Raw genomic sequence first — 20,545 nt, forward strand, 5'->3', positions numbered from 1 at the left:
TATTTATATTGATGCTCGTTTTACAGTAACAATTATTGTAAGTATTAGTGTAATATGCATTACGAAAGGTACTTACAAATTAAGTTTAACAACGATAGAACAAAGTGAATTGAACTAGTAAGACATATGAAGGCTAGAGGCAGGTGTAATAATTTTTTAATTCTCTTATATTCTACTCATTTGTTTTTTTTTACTTTATAATTATAACATTAAATTTACCACCTTAATATTTCCCCAAGATTTTCTCTTAATTTTTCTAAAAAGTTATATATCTTAAATGCAATTCACATTTTCTTTCATTTCCGAATGAATTAAAATTGTTGGACCAATAATTAAAATTTTTCCTGTCGCGTTGCAGGAAGCTGCCAGAGAGAGAGAGACGATAAATAATAATGCAAAAGCGAGTTGTTATTTATAAATAGAGACGATTGTAATGTCGGCGATGTCGTCCTCGCGTCGTGGTTATCCTACTAATTCCTTAATTATGCGCCAAGATAGAGACGCGTTGTATAAATTGGCGTTGGCGTTAAGAGCCCAATAGAGGATAATTTACGCCTGGCGAGAGGATATTTTATTTCACGCGGCTCGTCGGCGAAAACGGCGCCGGAACGATCAGCGGAATAAATTAAACGCTTTAAAATTAACAAGCCGGCGATAACCCCTCGCTTGGGAAAACGAAATATTTATGTGCGCGCGAGCGCGCGCACGGATCCCGCGTCGAAATTCGGTATTCTAAACGGGTTTGAGAAACGTCAGATCGGACGCCAGATAAAACACCGTCGGTCAACATCGGCCGGTTTAAGCCGAATCGGCGAGTGATACGGCCGAGTCACGGTTGCCCCGCGAGAAGCGCCGCGAGAATAGCTAGATTCGCGATTCGAGAACCGGTTTTTATCGAGGCGTAACGGCATCCTTATAACAATCCATTCGCATGGAAATGTTTTACCCAGCCAGATTTGGGAGGATACCGGTATTGACGGCCCAATGACGGCGAAGTATCCTCTTCCTCGGCGCGTACCTGTCGGATAATTAACCCCGGGTAACCTGACGTGACTTCGATGTAGCGTATCGATCATAACGTATCTGAGCGAAATTTTTTACCTCGATATCGCGAGAAGGACAGGAACTTAATTAAAGGTTGTATATCAACGTGCGCGCGCGCGCGGGCGCGCGTGTACGTGATATTTCTGCTTTAGCCTCGTGTTATTCATCTTCCGTGTAACGTTAAGGATAAGGTCGATTACAAGTCATTGCTATTATTATCACTTGGACTCGTATCTAAAAATCGACCTTGTTAGCTCGATTGACGGGCGGAAATCTGTCGGTTCTCTCTTCGCCGGATACTTTATTTACTTCACGCTCGTCTCGTATTTTAAAAGTAACAGCCTCGTGTGGCAACCGTATCCTCCTGTTGCGCAAACCCGATGGCTACGGGTTGTCCGGGCCGTACGGGTGCCCCGGGTCCCTTGGGTGGGCCTACGGATATACGTGGCGAGGAGAATGGAATGAGGAGCATTGTGCATCGCGAACGTGTGCCATCATCGAAAGACCGCGAACGACGCTTTTGAGCGTCGGACTCGATTTCATAACGTTAAACGAAAGATTTCCGCTCGTCAGACCCTTCGTCAGCCTTTCTCACTCTCTCTATTTTTCGAGATAGAATAAACCAAATCTCGAACCAGTAACTACATAGAACCGCGTTACGTCAAATTTTGGCCATTTCAATCTTATACCATCACTTTTCTTCTTTGTATTACTTAGATAACAATGTTGAGTGACGTGGCGATGATTCAAAAATCGAATTGAAAGAGTACACTATATATCTCTTCCAAAAATAATAGATATGATTCTCAAATCAAAGGTTCAGTTATAAATAAATACACACTTAAATACATTTATTTATGGCAACTGAATATCAAAAGAGCGAATTAAGTAATCATGATATTCGAGCTACATCGTACGGTAAAAGATAACAATATGATGCTGATGGCATTCATTGTACGGTGAAGAGTTTTGGAGGATCGTAGCGGCTCCGCGAAGTAACGGGTTAAATCACTCCGGCGAGCAACTTCCTCCTAGAGCACAGAGATACGCTTCATCGACTAGGGGGATCGCAAAATGTCTCTAAACGCCCGACGCCGTCGCCGAGGGCCCGGTTGTCTGGCTTTTATGAAATTCAAATTTCTACCGTGAGGGAGGGAGAATCCGCGCGATTCTCTCCCTCGACGCGCTATCGGATAGCTCCGCGCACTCCCGTGGGAAGCGGTCGTTATTATTTACATCCGATCGAGAGACAGACGTAAAACACGTGGCAGCCTGTAATCAGCGACGTATTACTTACCCCCCGCCACGTCGAAATTGCACGCGATCCAGCGTGGCGCCGCGCCGCGCCGGTGCGCGGTTTCGAGCTTTATCGCGAAGCCCGATAGAGGTACCCCGCGCACAATCTCGCGAGCCGTAATGAGCACTTGCGGGAATTCGCCGCGGATGAATTATCGAATGATCCAGGGGGCTCTTTATCGCGGGAGATCCTTCCGCGACGGAGGAATCTTTCCTCTTTCGGCGCTCCTCTCGAGGCTCCCGAAAGGTCACTCGTAAATTAATCTTTCTATTCCCATTAGATATTAGATATTAATTTTTTAGTCCAAACAATTTTTGACGGATTGATCGAATACCTACATCTTTTAGCTACGGTACTTTTTAACGTGCTGCTTTACATAATAATTTTCTTAATATATGTATACATTTTTACAAAGAGACAAGTCTTCCGTAAAATTAATTCGATTATTAAATACGAGCGGAAGATTGCCATCTGTTCTCCGTCGAGATTTAGAAATATAAGTTATAAGGACTTTCCTATATACGGATTTAGATTAGAGCTGTCTCGAAAATCTTGTTTTAGATATCTTTGTTGATCATCTCGGCTTTTTTTATCGGTACAATTTCAAACTCGCGCGATTCGGATTCATAATTAAATTCCCACGATATAAATCCTCTTTTTTTTTTTACTTTTCAATATAATAGATTGGAACTTATCAAGAGATGATTTTGATTGAAACTCAGTGGGACGTTTTACGCACGATATAACCACCGTCTCTCTTTCTCGACCAAACCACGACTGACCGATTCGTCACGGATACGCCACCACAAGACGACGTATTGAAAAGCGGAAGGGTTTCCTTTTTCTATCTCTTTTTTCTTAAGTCGTAGGTGTCGCGTTCCTTCCAGTCTTAAATAGGTTTTTTTTTCATATTGCCGGGTATTTCCATCGCAGTGGGGGTGTCCAGTTCCGTGGCTGTTCACAATGAATGCTAAATTCAACATCGTTCCCCTTTGCCGCGCTACGTCTTCGGTGATTTGGAGACCGTGCCGTGGAGGAGATAGCCAGATACGTGTGCATAAAGCAGGAGGAATCGCCAACAATGAGCTAACAATGAAGCATCGTGCACCCCGCTGCCTGTCAACCGCCAGACTTCTCTCGTTTTGTGGGGAACCCATTTATATATTTTCCTAACATACCTGACTCCGTGCGGTCAGAGTTTCTCAAGCTCGCGTCCCCACTCGACTCTGGCGAGAAACCCATAACTCTCTATTATGCACATATTTCACGAAATCTGAAGATTCGTCTTTCCAACTCTAAAGTCCAAATCTAAACTATGTGCAGTTTCCCTAATATTTCACGATCGCGCTATTACACTAATTTACGTTAATCGATTGAAACAAATTTTAATTATGTTTATCATTAATATACCAATTTGTAATTAAAATATTCATTAAAATAATTTTTAAAAACATCAACCAAATTTATACGCGAAATAATCTTGCACGAATGAATTTAACAGTTATCTTTCTGCAAACTATATTTTTCATTTTAAAATTACAGAGTAAATAGAAATATCGAATTAAAAAAAAAATGTATTAATTGCGCGGTTACGCAATCCACAATTCTATTACCAGGGAGAGAAAGCCGTCTGTCATCTCCACCGCCGCACCGACGAAATGAGCATCCCTGGGAATGTTTCTTGAGCGGCACAATACGGAATAATAGGATTACATAAACAACGGCAACAAGGTATTGTGGCCAGGTAGGTAGGTAGGTAGGTGGGTAGAAAGGTAGGTAGGTAGGTAGGTAGATATAGGTATGGTGTAGGGAGAAGATGGTCGCCTTATAGGTGCCAGACCGGAGGTGCAGTTGGCCAGGAGACATTTGCCAGATTGCATTCCGTATTGAGCTGATACTTTGTGGATTTCGGACAATAAAACCGCTACCAACACCGACGCGCGGTATAGTGTTGCCGCGCGGCGGTTCGACCCTCCGCCGTGCGGTCGCTTTCATTCGAGTAAGCGCGACACGACGTTCCCTTCAACACGGGGCACCACCAACACTATTAACGGGGGCCGCGCAACCCCTCGGGAGGGATTCCACGGTGGCTACGCGTCTCTCGCGGCACCCCAGTGCCAGTCAATAGCCGGTGCATTGTCAAAATATTGGCGGCGATCGGATCGCACGGTCCATTGTGCCTTCCGTCTCATGCTTCTCGGGCTGACTTCTTCTAAAAGCGCGGTACTCGCCGCAATTTCCCGAGGACTTTCCTACGAGAGAGAGAAAGAGAGAGAGACCGGCTGCTCGCGCTACACGACCGCGGCTTTTCGTGGTCTGCGGTCTGCGGCCTCCCGGTATCTTCTACCGCATTGCGTAGCCGAGGGCACGTGACCCTTTTTTTTTACACTCTAACTCCTCATGCTCGCGAGGTTCGTCGACGCGCGCAACCTTACAACATCGGTAACTCGACATACTAACTGTTATTTCGTTCGCGATAAACACCACCGCAGTAATCGCGAGGCTTTTCGCTTGTGTGCCAAATATTATAGCAAACACGAGGATACGTCTAAGCACTGGGAACAAGAGAAGAGTCGAAGAATGTTATACAATACTTTCGTGTCGTATCTTTATAAATGCCACAACTGCATGCAGATAATTCCCAAAATATCGATTTCTCACCCAGACACAAATAAAATTTTTAAATGTCAAGTTTCTTAAAATTCACGTACTTTGCGTCATGTAACTCAAGAGATTTAGGAAATTTAAGAAATTATATAAATTTAGGTCTGTCTGCGTGATTTAAGTTACCTTCCTTTATATATCCAGTTCGTATTTTGGAAAGAATGTTTCTTTTTAGACAAACAAAATATTGCGGAAAAAATTACCAGAATAAAAAAAATCCGAAACGTTTTATTTAAAAAATATATATGTATCCAATCATGCGAAAAATAAATATCAAAATAAAAGAATAATACAAATAGACTAACAAAACAACGCAGAGATCTACAAATTTTAAACACAAGGCGATTCGTCAACCTGGATCAATGTATACAAATATTGATATGCTAGTATTTACGAAATTTTTGCTCTCTGTCAACGGTGTCGTTGCTTTTTCGATCAAGATAATCGCCAATACGCGCTCTCGGAAGCTTTGATATGTACTGTAAATAGTCCTGTTTTATTGACCGATGGATTGTATCTCACCATAGAAGCTACGGTTTATCAATCAAACGCACGTTCATATTTATTTAACGCCTACATATAAATGCAAACGCCTACGCACAAATGCAACTACGAAAGTAACTTTCGTTTAATATTTAAAAAAATAAGAGAACGTTGCAAGGCGCAGATTATTCAAATAAAAAAGCATGCTGAAAAAAATAATTGTATAAATAAAAAACCACTCTAAAATTGGTGTATGTATATCAAAATCGAATAGCAAAAAAACATGAAATTCTTCGCATCGTCAAACGGTGGGAGTTTTGCAAAACATTTAATAATAATTGGCATTTATAAAATAATATTTATGTATGTATAGAAATTTTTGAGGTAAGATTAAGCAAGTCCTTACACAACAAATTATCTAATTTTAATTACATTACCCAGCATTACATTACCGTAACATGTAACGTTACATGTAACGTAATATAAACAAATAAAGAATAACTTATTAAAATTATGCATACGATAGATAATTTATGTAGATTATGTAAATTTATGTAGATTATATGATATAGATTATGTAAAAAGTCAATAAATAATAATCATAGAAACGTGAAAAAGTTGCACAGGGTTAAGAATAATTAACATTAGAAATATACTTCAAGCGACCCTTTCTTGTCACATGTACTTCTGGACGATCGACTGCCAAATGACGCATTGATTTTCCGTCACTTACCGGTTTCGTTATATCGCGCTGTTATCGCGCCGGTTCCGCACTCCGGAGAATCCAAAGCGGGACGAGAAAACGAGCCGGCACGGCGCGGCGCGTCGCTTCGCCTCGCGCTAAAAAAAGAAGCGTAGGGCCGCTTATCGTTGATCGTCGGAGCGACGTCCTCCGGCAAACCGCAAACTACCGGCCGTAATCGCGACGCGGTAGGGGCAGTTTTGAAAAACGCACGCCGTGCGGCAAAGCCTGAGTACTCTATCTAGAATAGGCATTCCTTGAGCGTACGCGTATGCGGGGCCGGGATAATCACGCGCATCAATTACCTCGCGAATTATGATGCGCATCTGCGGCGGCGAACGATTTATGACGAAAATTGGATGTCCGTTTTATCTGCGAGTTATCTCGGCGCGGCTTCCCTTTTTTACGCGCAGACCTAACTCATCGCTTTTAACGGATATTCATTGCAAAAATATCCGTACGCCCGTTTCTCTCTCTTTCTCATCCGCAGGTCCCCCAGCGAGAGATTATCTCGTATTTTCCCTCCTGCGCAAATTTTACGCCATCCTGCAATCGTAGGTGAATAATACCGCGCGTAGAAAACGTGCAGTACGTATCAGTGAAAAGCCGTCTTAATTGACAATTAGAGTAGAATTAAGAGCTGAGCCACGAATGTGCTCTAATTGCTGAAGGAGAATTAAAACAATGATGAAAAGATGTTACATTTTCCAAGCACATAATTACAGCATCGTTCGCAAGATTTTATCTCTTGTAAGATTTCTTCTCTTTGACAGATACCTTCATTATATTGTTACTGCACGTACGTCATCCAACATTAAGTCAAAGTGATCTAACTAAACGTTCTTTTTAAAATTGAGTTTAAGATTTATCTACAATATTTGTGATACGAACCTTTTTACTGATCAAAATATTTCTACTACCTCATCGCTTCTATACACGATTACGATCTCACCTCTATATAACAGAAAAATAAAGCAATTCTATATTACGATAAAATATCAGGATGATGAAAAGCTATTTTTAAATACGCACGGAAAGAACAATTTTGTTGAAAAGTCTAAAAATTTTGTTAAAAACAGATCTAAAAATAATTTTTTGCTGAATCATCAAAATAATTTGTTGAAATGTTAAAACTGATAAGCATTGCTAAATAAAATGTTTTGCTATTCTAGCAATCATTTTGACTTTTGCACAAAATTATTTTGATCATTGAACAAAAATTATTTTCAGATCTGGATTCAGCAAAATTGTTCTTTCCGTGCGCGCGATTCCTGATTTACGCACGCCCATCTCGGAAGAAATCTCGGAAGTCGACGACGTCACGGAAGATGGCAATCGCCTGCACGCGAAACGTCTTAATTATGTGAGAAGCAATCTCTGGCCCGGCGCGCCGCCGTCTCTCGGCGCTACCGCGGATTTAATAATCGTGAAATTACTTTTCTCGATCGCTCGCCGATTCGTGTCAGATTACGATCTCCGTGGCGCGGGCATGCTAAGTACGCGTCCCAGGAACGCGCGCGGGCTCTCATTTCTGCGGACTCATGCACGAATGCAATCCGATAACGGGCAAGAGATGCGCCACGTCTCGATCTCGGAGTGACGCAACGCCCGAGGTATTAATGAGCCGTTTAATTTCCTTCGAGGCACCGCGAGCTATCGCGGTATCGTATCTCACGCGCTGCGTCCTCGGCATCCGACGCGACAATCGCGGACCGATCCTTGGTGCTAACGCGGCTCGTAGCGTTTGCCGAGAGTATTAGTCGCATTAAAAGCGGTCTCATAAGCTCTCATCTGCATGAACATCTGACATACGGCGGGCACAAGCGCGATGCTGCCCCATCTGCCGCCCTTTATACCCCATTCCTGTCCTTTAAATGCTCTCAAGCACCGCCGCGACGAACCCGCAGCGTTCCAGGGATGTAACGGGCTTATGTCGATTCTAGAAATCCTATGCGAGCCGGATATGTAACCTTCGTTCGCGCCGTATTTTCGACTTACCCGACGCACGAGAACATTTTTAATTTAAAATTCTGGGGTGACGCGGTCAAAAAATATGAAACATCGCTCTACTTTGTGGACGACTCGCGCGCGATGCCGACCGGAAAATCAACTTGAATTAGGCTAAAATATTTGTTCTCCCTCTCTGGAAGAGGTTCCTGCCTTTATTTAGGCCTAGACGTTCGTCTGGGCGCGCAGTGTGACGGACGTGAAAGTATTTCCTCCAATAAAAGTCGCCACACGCGCGGATGGCGGCATATTCCGCGGCCCTCCTGTCCCCGTGTCCTTTGTTCGTGGGAGATACGTATGAAGCGTGACAAAACGCATGGACTTTCTTAAGTCCGCGCGTTTTGTCACGCGGCAACATTTGGACCGGGCATTCGTGGCAAACGAGTCGTGACGACGCGCCGGCCGAGGGACCCCAATTCCTTCCTATATATACCTTCAAAAGAATATTCACAATGAGCATTCCGCGGGGCGAGAGCCTTTATCTTTGGGATGTTCTCACCGTACGCGAGCCGCTGAATCACTCGGTCTACTTACGAAAGACATACGCGCCGTCGTCGCGATAATGAATTATTGCGGCCGCGGGCGTAACGGCGAACGATTCGTCTCCATAGCTCCGAACCGTGTCCTTTGTCCCCGAAAAGATACAGCCGCACGATGTAACACGGATGACGAGCCGGTGACAGTGTTGCAGTTAATCTCCGCGTAACGAAAGAGTAATGACCCCGCGACGTGTGATGATATCCGCACCCCCTATGATACCCCGACAATCCCGCGAGCTTGTCCACGGGATATTTGCATTATCCAACGCGTATGAGATTCTTGGAAATTCGCGGAATATGTAGCGCGATGCTAATGAGCGCCATGCATTGTTATAATGTGGTTACGTAATAGTGAAATAATAAATAACAAATGTAATGTTATATACATATATATATATATATATATATGTATATATAATATTACATCATGGTTTATGCGATACACGCGAATGGGATTATTCTGCATTCACTTGTTTGAATTGTGTGATTTAATCGTGCTAATCATGCAGAATCGGAGATTTGCCAATATTTTAGAAATTATACACACGCTGATCGGGATAATTCGGTAACGAGCAATCGTTCAGTCCCCGGCCTGATCGCCCGATTAGATATATTTCGGTGACATGATATGAATACAAAAGAGCGGACAAATGTTCGGCTAATTTCCGTTCCGTGGCATAAGGTCGATGATACGGTCCTGGCCGCATGCGGTGCGCACACAAACATTGAACAAGTACCAACCCTTCATAGCTCAAGCACGCCTCACCACGGTGTGGCTCCCTTTTTTCCTCGACCCTTCAATTTAATCAGCTTCATTCAGTCTACCGCGAAACAACCTGCCACATGGTGGCCATTGTAGTGCACTGGATATTATTAACGGCGCACGCACGCACACGGGCGCACACGAATACCAAGTGTGCGGATCGTTTCGTCGTCTCGTTCGCTTTTTATACGACAGCGCGCTATCACCACCGTGAATAAACACGGGGACCGCCATATGCACTCTCACGTGCTTTCTTTGTCGGTGTCGTTATTGTCATTTGTCACACGACCCGCTTTCGCGTCCGCCGCGCGCTCAGAAATTCCGCGATGGAGAAGGATGGTTTCCGCCGCGGCTCCACCGCGCGCGTACTCCTAACGGCGCATCGATAATGCTCACGCGCGCCGCGAGTAACGTAAATTACTCCGAGTCCGCCGAGCTGGAGTAGCACGAGAACTCGCGCAATCCTTGCCAATATGAGAAAATTTGATCGTTTTCTTGGCGTAAATATATATCCCGCACGCACACGTTTCCTCTCCCTTTGCCAGCCGTCTCAAAGATACCGCCGCCACTCTGGCGCGGTGCCAAAGACGCGGATTCCACCCCTCCATGGCGCCCTTCGCCCAAAGTGGGACAGAATTCAGCGAAGTGCTCGTACTTCGATAAAACTTGCCTCACTTCGATAATGGATTTTCGCTGTGTCCCAGAAATTTCCGGGAAATAAATGCGCTGCATATTTAAATTACCCGTCTTCCGCTTCCCATCACTTACAACTTAGGAGACGTTTCCTTTTAGGCATTTAAGGCACGGAGTAAAGTAAACCCGCGGTAGTTACAGGCTACCAGACAACTATCGATTGTTTGGATTTACGAGACTCCGATTGAGAATCTTTGCCGTTACGTTGACACTATGTTTCTTAAGTAGCAACAGATTGCTTACGTTTTTATAAGAAAATAATAGCCACAGCCTCGCGAATAGTGGTGATTTCTGAAGCACTCGATAATCGCGTACATTTGACCAAATTTGAACAAAATATATGATTGACAATAAATGAAAATAGCGAGATACAGAATTTCGCTAGACGATTAAAGGATCCAGTTGAGCGTGCAGCTTATTTTCAAAGTTCATTCACGCGGAGGTGTCATTGAATATTAAAAATGCCGATGATTGCGGATGCCAGCGCGCTGAATAAGACGCATAATGACGGGAATCTTGACGAGCACCTTTACGGTGCTTGATTGAACTCACGGCCGAATATTGAATTCGGCAGAATGCAGTGTTCAAAATCAACGAGTCTATCCGGTCCATTCGTGGCCGGACAGCGCCCGGTGATAATGACGGGAGATGACTGTGGCAGTTTCGATGATTAACGACTATCGACCGCCGGTCGATTGAATTCGATTTGTCTTCCCGGACGCCTCAGGTAAAGCTATCCTTTAATCATTCCGCGGCGTTTCCGATCGGAGTAATGAGTTTACACGGCAATCGACGGACTTTACGTGAAAGAGTAGCCTGCCTAACTTGATCGTGATCGATGAATCGCAGACGTCTATAAAGATGTTACTGCGTTGCTTATGGAAAAAGCGAACGCGGCGGACGCCACCGAGGCCGGGGTAATTTGTTCCGTAATGCGGTCTTATCACCACCACGATAATCGTACATTTTTATGGAAACACGGCAGGCGTCCGTGAAGGAGATAAATTTACGGCCACGAGACGATCTTAAAGTTTTGCGACGCGCAGTCGAGAAATTTTTATCGCGGACAATTTAAACAATACTTTCGCGCGTCGAAATTGAGATTTTTATCTCGCTATCGCGTCGAACGTAAGCTTTCTTACGGCGTTCGGTTAAAAAACGCAGATCGATCATTTTGACTACTGGTCATTGCCGTCGCAAGTATCAATCAGTCACCGCGGGGACTTTCATTGTATACATAGTGGAAGTCGTTAAAAAAAAAAATGTAAAATTTATTTCACAATCGCCGCGCGTCCTCCATTACGACCATTAACTTTCATGGGACGTAGTTCCGGAATGTTGATGCTAGATACATGTCGCCGTGCACCTAGGAGGCAACTCTTGGCGTGTAGTCGAAACGGCTCACGACGACACGAAATTGTAAGTACACAAGATCGAGCATACTTCATCGTTCGGTATAAATCAATTTAATGACGTATTTTAGCGTACAAACAGGCATCTATAATGAAATTGCGCACATTCCTCTTCATCCCAAAATATGTAGGTACACGACTTTGCTGTAACGGTATAAAAATTTTTTTAAATTTTAATCCGATATCTCTAAATTTTTTACGCATTTCTGGAAGCTAATTGAAGAAAATGTTACAAGCATTGTGTTTTTCAATCCATTCATTTATCTATTTAACGTCTATATTATTAATTTATTTTAACGTGTTTTTATTTATTATATTTTAATTTTTTTTGTTTTTTTTATTATTTAATCTATTGTTGAGTAGTTCGCTGATTAAACTTTTCATTTTGAAAAGGAGAGAATCAATCGGGAATAAACGGCAAAATGCAGTTATTGTCATGTTTTTGAAAACATATACGTCATAACGTTTTCTCGGACCTCAATTTTTTCACGGGTCGGATGATATTGCGGCTATGGGCGGGCGGGACAGGAGAATCGATTAAGCGCCGATCCGATTCCCGGGAGGAAAAAATGGTAATGTATTCCTGAAGGCGATTGGACGGTGGCCCATATCTCCGGGGCGAAAGTGTATTTCCGCGCGCAACAATCGGCCGTCGTCTTTGGCCGGCGTCCGAAAATAGCAGCATTCCGCCGTCGAGTTTATAACTGCCACGGATATAAACGGCGAGAGAATCGATCGGCCAGGTAAACACGTGCGCGCTCATATCCGGCCGGGTGGTATCCTTCTAAATTCGGCTTTGTTATCGGCGGCGGGGCGCCACGCCGCGCGCCAAGCCATATTGCAATATTCTGCCGGCGCGGCGGCGCGATAGGATAGGATCCGGCCGTCCCCGGGCGTGGGCGCGCGATAAAAAAGATGGTAATGTATTCTAGAGAATGCAATAGCGCTCACACACACGTGGCGGCGCATTAACTGCGAGGACGCTTCTCCGCGAAGGAGAAGCCGCTCGGCGGCAGACGGCGGCGCGAGAGGCAGGTAGGGTTCGCGCCACCCCTCGAGAAAGCCGGGGAGGGGGGGAGGGGGGGGAGACGACATTTTTTTGGAGAGAGTCCCGAAAGCTCTCGTCGTGGTGGTTGCACGTCGGCCGGAATCGGGGGACGGGAAAAACACGAGACAACGGGGGCTCGACGTGCAAGTTACTTTGACACGTTCCCCGCCGTTCCGCCGTTGTCGGTTTTCGTCTGAGTTTCGCCTTAAAGAACTGCGGGATGTCGGTATATCCCGCGGCGTAACAACGGCTTCCCGCTTCGCGCTCTCTTTTGCTCCTTCATTCAGTCGAGCCACTTTCGGAACACTTCAAAACTGCCGTTTCTACACATGTAACGCTGCGACTGCGGTTCGGCGTCGCCCGACTTTCTCGTGATGGATCGGGCCGAGCGATATACGGCGCCGCGTATATCGCACCGGGGCCGAAATCGATAAGAGAATTTTGGACTTTTATCGAATATCGCGGGTCGATCGCGCCGTAGATTGGCTGCGACGTAAAAATCTGGGGGCAATGCGATATAGCACGTTATTACGTGACCACTTGAATGGATGCATCATCCTCGGTAGTAAAACGAGAGACCGAGACTGAATATAATGCGGGTTCGTATAGTTGATACGTAATTCGATTTAAAACGTAAAGTACCAAACTGAAAGTTCACAATGCCTATAAATTTCTCGTTACGAGTCAATGTAATCAATTAGCTTTTATAAATTAATGGAACTTTTGCGAAAAGAGTCGGGGAGGTTGAGTAGTGCGCCGTTGTTGGAAACGTATCGCGCGCCAACAGTTTTACTAATTAAATTATCTATAGAATTGCCACATTTATGTATGTGCGTACGCGATGTGCGTTCGTAAATTTTTCCTTGCTTCTCTCTCCCACGCAACCACCGCTGTAGAACTATCATGAGCGAATTCACGATGATAGAGTGATCCGGGCGATCGTAAAACTTAATTTGTATAATGGACCGCATCTTTGATAATGCCCCTATCATGGTACGTTCGCATTATTACGCGAACGGATAACGCAGGTACTTGACGGGAAATATCGTGATATGCGCTATCGATTTCGCTGCATTTAGGGCTTTTTATCTTAATTACGCCGCAGACCCAATTCGCGGGTATATTATTAGCTCGTTAATATATTTTATAGGTAGCCACTAACAAGCCTTTGTCATTGTAAACGTGAATTTGCAGATTAAGCTTAATTAAAATCTCGCCGTGGGATCGTCACAATTATTTTCATAATCATTCCGCCGTCGCTTTAATTACCGTATCGCGAAACGTGCGCATTCGCATGGCGCGTGCAATACTCCGGAATGTAATTTTGCTCGCTCGGCCGTCATCGAGAAATTTGCATTTTGCAGGCAACAATTACGCGCGGTTTACAAAACACGAACTATCGATCTCATCTCCGTTAGTCCCGAATTTTTCATAAAAATTTGACAGTATAAGATATTTTCAATGTCGCGCAAATTATGTTTCGTAACCAATTAATGGATAAGGCATTAAAAAAATTCCTGTAATATACATCTACTCTTAAAAAGTACATAAAAAAATTAAGAAAAAAACCTAAACAAAGATTAATCTTACGATATAAGATTTTTAAGATAAATTTGTGAGCATTTAGTTACCGTCAACAATTTATATACTGCGTCTTTCACAGCATAATAATATACTTCCAATGAAACTATTCTTCTAAGTGTTTTAAATTTTATGTATCCTTCATGTACTAATATTAAAATTATTATTATTGTAAAGAATCATACATGAACATTTTAAAAATCAAATGCATTTTTTTATTGAAATGTGTATTGAAATTTACATGGTTAATATACGCCAAGGATTCTAATGGTTGCGCAAAAATAAAAAGATTTTCAGAAGAACGATATATCTATCGCGTGCCTGCAAGATATGCGCTGTTGTGATATTCCTCGTCTCGCATAAAAACGCAAGTTCAACGACTTTGCATATCGAACGAGAAATTTAGTCGAATTCCTTGAACGTCCTGCATAGCTGCCGCGTCGCAGAAACGTCACATAGCTGGTGGGCTGGCGGCGAAAGAGATACGAATCGGTAAATGCTACATCGCCGTCGACAGCAAGCCGGATTGCGAGATGCCATACCGGGTGTCGGATTAATGGCTTCCCGACGGGGTGTAACGATCGTTCCGCACCCCGTGAAATATCTCGAGGGACGCGGGACGATCGTTGCACGTTTTTGATTCGCGGAGGGCATCGTCGCGATACACCCCTCGAGATCGCGCCAATCTGCAGATCCGCGTGCGTGTACGTACAAATCTACATTGGCGAGGAAGATTTAAGGCGTCGCATTGTGTATAACAACATAAGGGGATAAAGGAGAAGGGAGTCGACAGCTAGGCCCCCGAAATCTCGATCATGAAAACGCCTATTCTGGGGCTCGCTCCGCCGCGATTACATTCCGACCCGATTCACGTGTATGTACGTCAATCCTTCGGAATGGGTGTCCGTGAGATACGGCTTTTGAGGCTCTCTCGAATATCTGATCGACTTGTCGCAGTACCTTGTCAAATGGTCATGGTATCTCTGAATATCTGGCGAGGGTCTGGCGGTTCGCAGAAATTGGTATTAAAGCTATTGGAGATATCTAGAATGGGGCACGTGCAACCGAATATATACTAGGTATCAGAAGGTTGAAATAGCATTATTTAACAACGAGAAGGAAACACTATTGATAAATCATATTAATATTCATATGTACGTCTCGTACATGGCTATTGAAGATAAAGGGTTATCAACTCCTACGTCTCGCGAAACAAAGGTCGCGAAAGAAATATCTCGTGTCCTTGAATTGTTAGGTTCAAGCCACCGGATATTCCCAGGATAGCTGCTGGCGACTATCCACGATAGGAAATTTACTTATCGGGCACGCCAAGAATTTCTGAGATTATCTGAAATTTTCAAATATCCCGGAACATTCCGAAACTCGCGGCAAATCTTACAATCGATTGGCGGGAAGTCGCCGTGGGCGGTCTTCAAAATCAATTCATAATACCTTCGAGGTACTTCGGGAGTTCTGTGGCTGTGACCTCATTATAGCCAGAGAAGATTCAGTTACCAATATCGGACTATAACTTCAGTCTGCTTGAGACGGGATCTTATATTCGCAGTCGATTTCCCAACCGAACATTCCACACAGTCTGGACTGTCGATATTTCAGTGTTGCGTAAGGCTACGCTGAGGTCTAAATGTCATAATAAGACCAGAACAAGAGAGAAGCAGGCACGAGAGCTTCATCAAGATAATGTCTCGAGCAATGGATTATGCAACGAAATGAACGTTAAGTCTGAAAAATGATTTACGACTTGCGCGATTTATCGAACAAAAACTATTTCCCGCATGTTGCACGTACATTTACACGTATACATGCCAATTTTCGCATATGATATGACTGATTGATTACAGAGTTCATAAATCAAGGATGCAATTTATAGTAATAATAATTCATCCGCTTATGCATCTTCATGTTTAATAATGATTGATCCTATTAAACTAGTTACAAACATTACTTGAAACTAAAATTCTATATCTCCTCGTATCGGCGAATAATTTATGCGAATAATAATTTAATGCGCACGCGTAAGTAATTCATGTAAATGCATGAGACAAAAAAGCGAAATAATGACAATATAATCGCATTATATAATTAATTAAATTAGAAGCGGACAAATCAATACCCTCAGAAATGAAATTCGCCAGAGAATACATATTATAGATTTAGTAGAAGAGATTATTAATAAAACAATTGGTAAAATTAATTGCCGTTATCTTCGTCGCAAAGTCATATTTTCGAGACAAAATTACGTTAGTTGGACGACAGATTTGGCTACGCTTTCCCCTTAAACTACTTTTAACTGCTCTTTTTACGGATGCCCCAATGTCTCCCAGGATTGGTATTTCTGGAGACGCGCCAGCCGCATCTTAAATGTGTAAGATCCTCACCGTTACTAATCACGAATTCTCTACCGCAAATTTATTTCTCGCGAACTGTCTCGACCTCTTTTACCATTCCGCCGCAGGACATTCTCCCGCAGATTGCCGACGCATATACGGGGGACTTGCGGACGGTGGCCCCGTCCAGGAACTCGCCATTGAGACGCCGACGTTTTCCAGCTACGGTAAACACGACCGGGCCGGTGCCGCGTTAACCGCCATCCGGGAGCGCGTTTATTCGCCGACCTTCTTGCACGCCACATCGACGACGATGAAACGAAACACACTGGGGCGGTCTGCAGGCGGTCTTTCCAGCGCGAAGGCTCCGCCTGCGAGGCCAGCCGGGCCTGCATGCACGGTGCATGCACGAGAAACGTCAACTTCTTCGTGGCACCTACTTACCTCTTCGTCTTCCCGTCCATCCGTCCGTCCGGCCGTCCGTCCGTCCCGTCCATGCCGCCCATTCGAGCTGGCCTTCTCGGACACGCGGCGCGCCCTTCGCTCGTATGCTAATGCCCGCGGCGTTTCGTGACGCGATACAGTTTTCGTCGTTAACCCCGTCGCTGACCTCCTCCTCCAGAGAGTGGGCCTCCGAGTGAAAGTGCGGGCGACGACGGTGGTGCGCGGATCTTTCCGTCGTCGATAGACACCGCCGTTTCGTCGCGCCGCACATTCATATATGCGACGAATAATTCTATTGTTCGAAACGGCGATATCTCTAAGTATGTGAACGAAGTCATCTGAAGTTTTTTTTTTTTTTTTTTTTTTTGAAAAAAAACTCTCCCGTCCACGGATTCGATTATCGATTTTACCGGATGTTTGTCACTCTTTCTGAGTTTCCGTACACGTTGAAGGGGATTTATCACGAACACTTCCGCTCTTCCACGAAAGGCTGTGGCCGATTTGTAAGAGAGTGTTTCGAAAAAACGTCTTTATAAACGTTCTGAAACGCAAAATGAAGCTTCAAACAAGCTGTCCTTTCGTCATCCACTTTCCAATCAATTGAACGAATAAAGCAAAATATTTTCATGGAGAAAATTCGTTCTCTCTTTCAAATATTAAGTAGATTTGCGCATATCAAAATTTGTTTTTACTATAAAAGTTAACTCTTTAAATGCACTTTCCAACTTCATTTTGTGACAATATTTGTTCTACATTGTTTAGATAAGAGAATGATTCTCTCCGTTCTTTCGGTAAAAATCTTATGGTCTCGAATTAGGTATACCACATTCTTAATCGGCGAGCCATAACGAATAATGATTTATATAACAATCCGTCTCAACTAACGCCGCGACGTTCTTTTAAAGGCGGACCTTTCTCGGAACAACACTTTTCGGGCATTTAACAACGATGTTTCATTTTTTGTGAAATGAACTCACGCGCGTGATAGCGTGCGGCAGAAAAAAATACTTATTCAAATAAGAGAACAGGTCCATTCAAAGACCCGGATCGTTCCTCCTTCCATGCGTTTGCATGGAACTAGCGCGAGCATAAATTTCAACAGATAGTACGCTGCCGGAGCGAAAGAAGAAAGGACTCTCCCTCACGGATTCCCTACGAGCGGCTGCACGGTTATTTAGATCTTTCATTCTCTCGCGGACAACTCAAAGACTTCGTCGTCTATCGCCTAAATTATTTCTCCGGTATTTCCACGAAGAAAAAAAAAGTGAGAAAGAGAGTAAGAGGATGCGTGTAACTATGAGTTTTTTTTCTTGGCGTCGGTACATACTCTTTCTCTAGCGGCATTTTAACGTTATTTCGCTTAGCGCGTTAAGTAAATGGATGTTGTTACTTTACCTAGGGCGCTCTAATCTTGCAAATTGTGTTTTACAGAAAAGAAAAAAAAATCGATATCCTGTGTGCCGCCCTTACGACCATGGCTAAAGAGATTCAGATAACCCGCGCAGAGAGACCCGTGGCGCTTCGTACTTGCGATCACGCTAAATGAAAATACGCACGTAATAAGAGCGTGAGCGATACGCTTAATCGTCCGGACGGGGGAGGGGGGGAAGGGTGTGCCCCTCATACACTTAGTCACACTGATAAAGTATTCCAATTGCGACGCGAGGCGGTTTAGTCCGTGGCAGGACTGACAGGGAAATGATATCACGCTGACAAGCCGTAAATACATAATGAAGTGTGGAAACCCCGTATGTTCAAATCCATGAATGCCTCCATCCGTCATCGTGAGTACGCGCGCGGTACGACTTCGAATTTATAATCCCGTACGCTCATCTAGTATATCCGCGTGATTCATCATCTTATACACTCTTACCGCGACAGATGAGTAGCCGTCGCTTAGAATAAGTTCTGAGGAAAAGTTGGACGTTAAGAGATATGCAATTAATGTATGCTGTGCGCGCGCGGCAATATTAATCTTTTAATTAACGATTTCCTTTTCGACTCCGGGCGCACTAGATTTTTTTTTATCCGGTTAGAATTACCGTGAGGTGTAATAGATTATAATCTAATATTGAAATTTAATCTCTATTAAAATCTATAAAAATAATTTTTCCACATCACGGAAAGGATATACTATTCATAGAATCACACAATTTTACATTAATCGTGTCTGAATTAGTACATCCTTTTAAAAACGGCTGGTTATTTTATAACTCTTCGCTATAAACATTAAAAAATCCATATATTAAATTTGTCTAAAAATTTCAGAATATTTACACGAAATGACATAGTATTAAAATCAGAGTTTTTAAAAATAAAAAATTGAAATTCTCTTTAAAAGAATATCTTTAAAAGAGACTCTCAAGAATTGTTAAATGTAAAAATTTTTTTAAATTTATTAGAGTACAGATTTGTAGATTTATATATATGTATAAAAAATGACAAAACTATTGGAAAAACGCGTATGCTTTATAATCCCTTGAATTATTTGAACCTTTTTTATAACATGTAATCTATGAATCTAGGCAAAGAGCGCTAGCTTTATCTAAAAGCTTGTTTTAGTTCCCTAGATAGAATGCAGATGGCGTTAAAAGTCTCACCCACTTTTAGGGGTAGCTACCCTCTGCGCATGAATAACGCAGCTGTTTTTTCAAATACTAAAAGAAACTGCAAAGATATAATTTTTAAATTAACTTCGGGTAAATTGTAATAAAAATGTAACAATAATATGTAACGTTATGTAAATGTAAAGTTAATTCTAGACAAACTGATTGATCAATATCCGTTCTATTCATCTGTCAAATCCATTAATTAATAATTTATCAAGCAAGTTTGATTTATCGAACCTAGCCAGAATTATCGGTTATCATGCATACGCGGGCAATCTAATCACAACTGGCATCGAATGCGTAGCAAATGCACTCACGCATGCAAGTTGGCATGTTCAAATTCAAACTTGGAAAATATACATATTGAGCGTATCTGTTTCGAAACTTTTTTACAAGAAACCCACTCACGTTCGAAACGAAGATGCAACAAATCCTTTACAGTATGCAACGTTACGGCTGTCTTGAATACTTTTGGGAGTAGCTAAAAACAGCCAGTTGAAAATTCAAACCACGAAATAGACAAACAACAAATCATCGCGGAAAAAACTAGTATTTATCCTATAAAAGTTTGCCGACAGGCGCCGTGGGATACCCCATAGCCTATTAGACGACGTCGTGGACGTTACCCGCGAGGTGCCCGAGGGTGAAAGATCCTGACACGAAAGAGAAAGAGGAAGAGAATGCCTGTTTGGAAGAGAAGCCGTTTGATAAATGCGTGCCGGTGCGTCTAAGAACCAGTTTAGTGTTTACCTAGTAAGAAGAGAGATGAAGAAAATGAAGAGAGAGAAAGAAAGAGAGAAAGAGAGAGAGGAGAGAGAGAGAAAGAGAGAGAGAGAGAGAGAGAGAGAGAGAGAGAGAGAGAGAGAGAGAG

This window comes from Wasmannia auropunctata, unplaced genomic scaffold (genome assembly GCF_000956235.1).
Source record: "Wasmannia auropunctata unplaced genomic scaffold, wasmannia.A_1.0 LD336035.1, whole genome shotgun sequence".
NCBI lineage: Eukaryota > Metazoa > Arthropoda > Insecta > Hymenoptera > Formicidae > Wasmannia > Wasmannia auropunctata.